A 6,142-nucleotide genomic window follows, 5' to 3' on the forward strand; every position below is an offset into this window, starting at 1 on the left:
GAGAGGAGGCCAAGGGGCAGCCGCGCGCCCCCCCCCCCCCCCCCCCATTTCGAATTCGACAAGGAGGGGGGGCGGTGCCCCCCTTTCCTTTCCCCTATCTCTCTCCCCCCCCCAAGTCCTAGTCCAACATGGAAAAGGGGGGAGTCCTACTCCCGGTGGGAGTAGGACTCCTCCTGGCGCGCCCCTTGCCTGGCCGCACCTCCTCCCCCTTGCTCCTTTATATACGGGGGCAGGGGGCACCCTATAGACACAACAATTGATCATTGATCTGTTATCCGTGTGCGGTGCCCCCCTCCACCATAATCCTCGATAATATTGTAGCGGTTCTTAGGCAAAGCCCTGCGACGGTAGAACATCAAGATCGTCACCACGCCGTCGTGCTGACGGAACTCTTCCCCGACATTCTGTTGGATCGGAGTCCGGGGATCATCATCGAGCTGAACGTGTGCTAGAACTCGGAGGTGCCGTAGTTTCGGTGCTTGATCGGTCGGGCCGTGAATATGTACGACTACATCAACCGCGTTGTGCTAACGCTTCCGCTTTCGGTCTACGAGGGTACGTGGACTACATTCTCCCTCTCGTTGCTATGCATCACTATGATCTTGTGTGTGCGTAGGAATTTTTTTGGAAATTACTACATTTCCCAACAGTGGCATCCGAGCCAGGTTTTATGCATTGATGTTATTTGCATGAGTAGAACACAAGTGAGTTGTGGGTGATATAAGTCATACTGCTTACCAGCATGTCATACTTTGGTTCGGCGGTATTGTTGGATGAAGCGGCCCGGACCGACATTACGCGTACGCTTACGCGAGACTGGTTCTACCGACGTGCTTTGCACACAGGTGGCTGGCGAGTGTCAGTTTCTCCAACTTTAGTTGAACCGAGTGTGGCTACGCCCGGTCCTTGCGAAGGTTAAAACAGCTCCAACTTGACAAACTATCGTTGTGGTTTTGATGCGTAGGTAAGAACGGTTCTTGCTAAGCCCGTAGCAGCCACCTAAAACTTGCAACAACAAAGTAGAGGACGTCTAACTTGTTTTTGCAGGGCATGTTGTGATGTGATATGGTCAAGACATGATGCTAAATTTTATTGTATGAGATGATCATGTTTTGTAACCAAGTTATCGGCAACTGGCAGGAGCCATATGGTTGTCGCTCTATTGTATGCAATGCAAACGCCCCGTAATGCTTTACTTTATCACTAAGCGGTAGCGATAGTCATAGAAGCATAAGATTGGCTAGACGACAACGATGCTACGATGGAGATCAAGGTGTCGCGCCGGTGACGATGGTGATCATAATGGTGCTTCGGAGATGGAGATCACAAGCACAAGATGATGATGTCCATATCATATCACTTATATTGATTGCATGTGATGTTTATCTTTTATGCATCTTATCTTGCTTTGATTGACGGTAGAATTATAAGATGATCTGTCACTAAATTTCAAGATAAAAGTGTTCTCCCTGAGTATGCACCGTTGCCAAAGTTCGTCGTGCCCAGACACCATGTGATGATCGGGTGTGATAAGCTCTATGTCCATCTACAACGGGTGCAAGCCAGTTTTGCACACGCAGAATACTCAGGTTAAACTTGACGATCCTAGCATATGCAGATATGGCCTCGGAACACTGAGACCGAAAGGTCGAGCGTGAATCATATAATAGATATGATCAACATAGTGATGTTCACCATTGAAAACTACTCCATTTCACGTGATGATCGGTTATGGTTTAGTTGATTTGGATCACGTGATCACTTAGAAGATTAGAGGGATGTCTTTCTAAGTGGGAGTTCCTAAGTAATATGATTAATTGAACTTAAATTTATCATGAACTTAGTACCTGATAGTATCTTGCGTGTTTATGTTTGATTGTAGATAGATGGCCCATGTTGTTGTTCCGTTGAATTTTAATGCGTTCCTTGAGAAAGCAAAGTTGAAAGATGATGGTAGCAATTACACGGACTGGGTCCGTAACTTGAGGATTATCCTCATTGTTGCACAGAAGAATTACGTCCTGGAAGCATCGCTGGGTGCCAAGCCTGCTGCTGGAGCGACACCAGATGTTATGAACGTCTGGCAGAGCAAAGCTGATGACTACTCGAAAGTTCAGTGTGCCATGCTTTACGGCTTAGAACCGGGTCTTCAATGACGTTTTGAACGTCATGAAGCATATGAGATGTTCCAGGAGTTGAAGTTAATATTTCAAGCGAATGCCCGGATTGAGAGATATGAAGTCTCCAATAAGTTCTATAGCTGCAAGATGGAGGAGAACAGTTATGTTAGTGAACATATACTCAGAATGTCTGGGTACCATAATCACTTGACTCAGTTGGGAGTTAATCTTCCGGTTGATAGTGTCATTGACAGAGTTCTTCAATCACTGCCACCAAGCTACAAGAGCTTCGTGATGAACTATAATATGCAAGGGATGAATAAAACAATTCCCGATCTCTTCGCAATGCAAAGGCTGCGGAGGTAGAAATCAAGAAGGAGCATCAAGTGTTGATGGTCAACAAGACCACTAGTTTCAAGAAAAAGGGCAAAGGGAAGAAGAAGGGGAACTTCAAGAAGAACAGCAAGCAAGTTGCTGCTCAAGAGAAGAAACCCAAATCTGGACCTAAGCCTGAAACTGAGTGCTTCTACTGCAAGCAGACTGGTCACTGGAAGCGGAACTGCCCCAAGTATTTGGCGGATAAGAAGGATGGCAAAGTGAACAAAGGTATATGTGATATACATGTTATTGATGTGTACCTTACTAGAGCTCGCAGTAGCACCTGGGTATTTGATACTGGTTCCGTTGCTAACATTTGCAACTCGAAATAGGGACTACGGATTAAGCGAACACTAGTGAAGGATGAGGTGACAATGCGTGTGGGAAATGGTTCCAAAGTCGATGTGATCGCGGTCGGCACGCTACCTCTACATCTACATTCGGGATTAGTATTAGACCTAAATAATTTTTATTTGGTGCTAGCGTTGAGCATGAACATTATATCTGGATCTTGTTTGATGCGAGACGGTTATTCATTTAAATCAGAGAATAATGGTTGTTCTATTTATATGAGTAATATCTTTTATGGTCATGCACCCTTGAAGAGTGGTCTATTTTTGATGAATCTCGATAGTAGTGATACACATATTCATAATGTTGAAACCAAAAGATGCAGAGTTGATAATGATAGTGCAACTTATTTGTGGTGCTGCCGTTTAGGTCATATGGGTGTAAAGCGCATGAAGAAACTCCATACTGATGGACTTCTGGAATCACTTGATTATGAATCACTTGGTACTTGTGAACCGTGCCTCATGGGCAAGATGACTAAAACTCCATTCTCCGGTACTATGGAGAGAGCAACAGATTTGTTGGAAATCATACATACAGATGTATGTGGTCTGATGAATGTTGAGGCTCATGGCGGATATCGTTATTTTCTCACCTTCACAGATGATTTAAGCAGATATGGGTATATCTACTTAATGAAGCATAAGTCTGAAACATTTGAAAAGTTCAAGAATTTCAGAGTGAAGTTTAAAATCATCGTAACAAGAAAATAAAGTTTCTACGATCTGATCATGGAGGAGAATATTTGAGTTACGAGTTTGGTCTACATTTGAAACAATGCGGAATAGTTTCGCAACTCACGCCACCCGGAACACCACAGCGTAATGGTGTGTCCGAACATCGTAATCGTACTTTACTAGATATGGTGCGATCTATGATGTCTCTTACAGATTTACCACTATCGTTTTGGGGTTATGCTTTAGAGACAGCCGCATTCACGTTAAATAGGGCACCATCAAAATCCGTTCAGACGACGCCTTATGAACTGTGGTTTGGCAAGAAACCAAAGTTGTCGTTTTTGAAAGTTTGGGGCTGCGATGCTTATGTGAAGAAGCTTCAACCTGATAAGCTCGAACCCAAATTGGAGAAATGTGTCTTCATAGGATACCCAAAGGAGACTGTTGGGTACACCTTCTATCACAGATCTGAAGGCAAGACATTCGTTGCTAAGAATGGATCCTTTCTAGAGAAGGAGTTTCTCTCGAAAGAAGTGAGTGGGAGGAAAATAGAACTTGATGAGGTAATTGTACCTGCTACCTTATTGGAAAGTAGTACATCACAGAAACCGGATTCTGTGACACATACACCAATTAGTGAGGAAGCTAATGATAATGATCATGAAACTTCAGATCAAGTTACTACCGAACCTCGTAGATCAACCAGAGTAAGATCCGCACCAGAGTGGTACGGTAATCCTGTTCTGGAAGTCATGCTACTAGATCATGATGAACCTACGAACCATGAAGAAGCGATGGTGAGCCCAGATTCCGCAAAATGGCTAGAAGCCATGAAATCTGAGATGGGATCCATGTATGAGAACAAAGTGTGGACTTTGGTTGACTTGCCCATTGATCGGCAAGCAATTGAGAATAAATGGATCTTCAAGAAGAAGACTGACGCTGACGGTAATGTTACTGTCTACAAAGCTCGACTTGTTGCGAAAGGTTTTCGACAAGTTCAAGGGATTGACTACGATGAGACATTCTCACCCGTAGCGATGCTTAAGTCTGTCCGAATCGTGTTAGCAATTGCCGCATTTTATGATTATGAAATTTGGCAGATGGATGTAAAAACTGCATTCCTGAATGGATTTCTGGAAGAAGAGTTGTATATGATACAACCGGAAGATTTTGTCGATCCAAAGGGAGCTAACAAAGTGTGCAAGCTTCAGCGATCCATTTATGGACTGGTGCAAGCCTCTCGGAGTTGGAATAAACGCTTTGATAGTGTGATCAAAGCATTTGGTTTTGTACAGACTTTTGGAGAAGCCTGTATTTACAAGTGAGTGGGAGCTCTGTAGCATTTCTGATATTATATGTGGATGACATATTACTGATTGGAAATGATATAGAATTTCTAGATAGCATAAAGGGATACTTGAATAAGAGTTTTTCAATGAAAGACCTCGGTGAAGCTGCTTACATATTGGGCATTAAGATCTATAGAGATAGATCAAGACGCTTAATTGGACTTTCACAAAGCACATACCTTGACAAAGTTTTGAAGAAGTTCAAAATGGATCAAGCAAAGAAAGGGTTCTTACCTGTGTTACAAGGTGTGAAGTTGAGTAAGACTCAATGTCCGACCACCGCAGAAGATAGAGAGAAAATGAAAGATGTTCCCTATGCTTCAGCCATAGGCTCTATCATGTATGCAATGCTGTGTACCAGACATGATGTGTGTCTTGCTATAAGTCTAGCAGGGAGGTACCAAAGTAATCCAGGAGTGGATCACTGGACAGCGGTCAAGAACATCCTGAAGTACCTGAAAAGGACTAAGGATATGTTTCTCATATATGGAGGTGACAACGAGCTCATCGTAAATGGTTATGTTGATGCAAGCTTTGACACTGATCCGGATGATTCTAAATCGCAAACTGGATACGTGTTTACATTAAACAGTGGAGCTGTCAGTTGGTGCAGTCCTAAACAAAGCATCATGGCGGGATCTACATGTGAAGCAGAGTACATAGCTGCTTCGGAAGCAGCAAATAAAGGAGTCTGGATGAAGGAGTTCATATCCGATCTAGGTGTCATACCTAGTGCATCGGGTCCAATGAAAATCTTTTGTGACAATACTGGTGCAATTGCCTTGGCAAAAGAATCCAGATTTCACAAGAGAACCAAGCACATCAAGAGAAGCTTCAATTCCATTCAGGATTTAGTCCAAGTGGGAGACATAGAAATTTGCAAGATACATACAGATCTGAATGTTGCAGACCCGCTGACTAAGCCTCTTCCACGAGCAAAACATGATCAGCACCAAGGCTCCATGGGTGTTAGAATCATTACTGCGTAATCTAGATTATTGACTCTAGTGCAAGTGGGAGACTGAAGGAAATATGCCCTAGAGGCAATAATAAAGTTATTATTTATTTCCTTATATCATGATAAATGTTTATTATTCATGCTAGAATTGTATTAACCGGAAACATAATACTTGTGTGAATACATAGACAAATAGAGTGTCACTAGTATGCCTCTACTTGACTAGCTCATTGATCAAAGATGGTTATGTTTCCTAACCATAGACATGAGTTGTCATTTGATTAATGGGATCACATCATTAGGAGA

The sequence above is a fragment of the Triticum urartu genome, chromosome 7, assembly GCF_003073215.2.
Source record: "Triticum urartu cultivar G1812 chromosome 7, Tu2.1, whole genome shotgun sequence".
In the NCBI taxonomy this organism is placed as follows: Eukaryota; Viridiplantae; Streptophyta; class Magnoliopsida; order Poales; family Poaceae; genus Triticum; species Triticum urartu.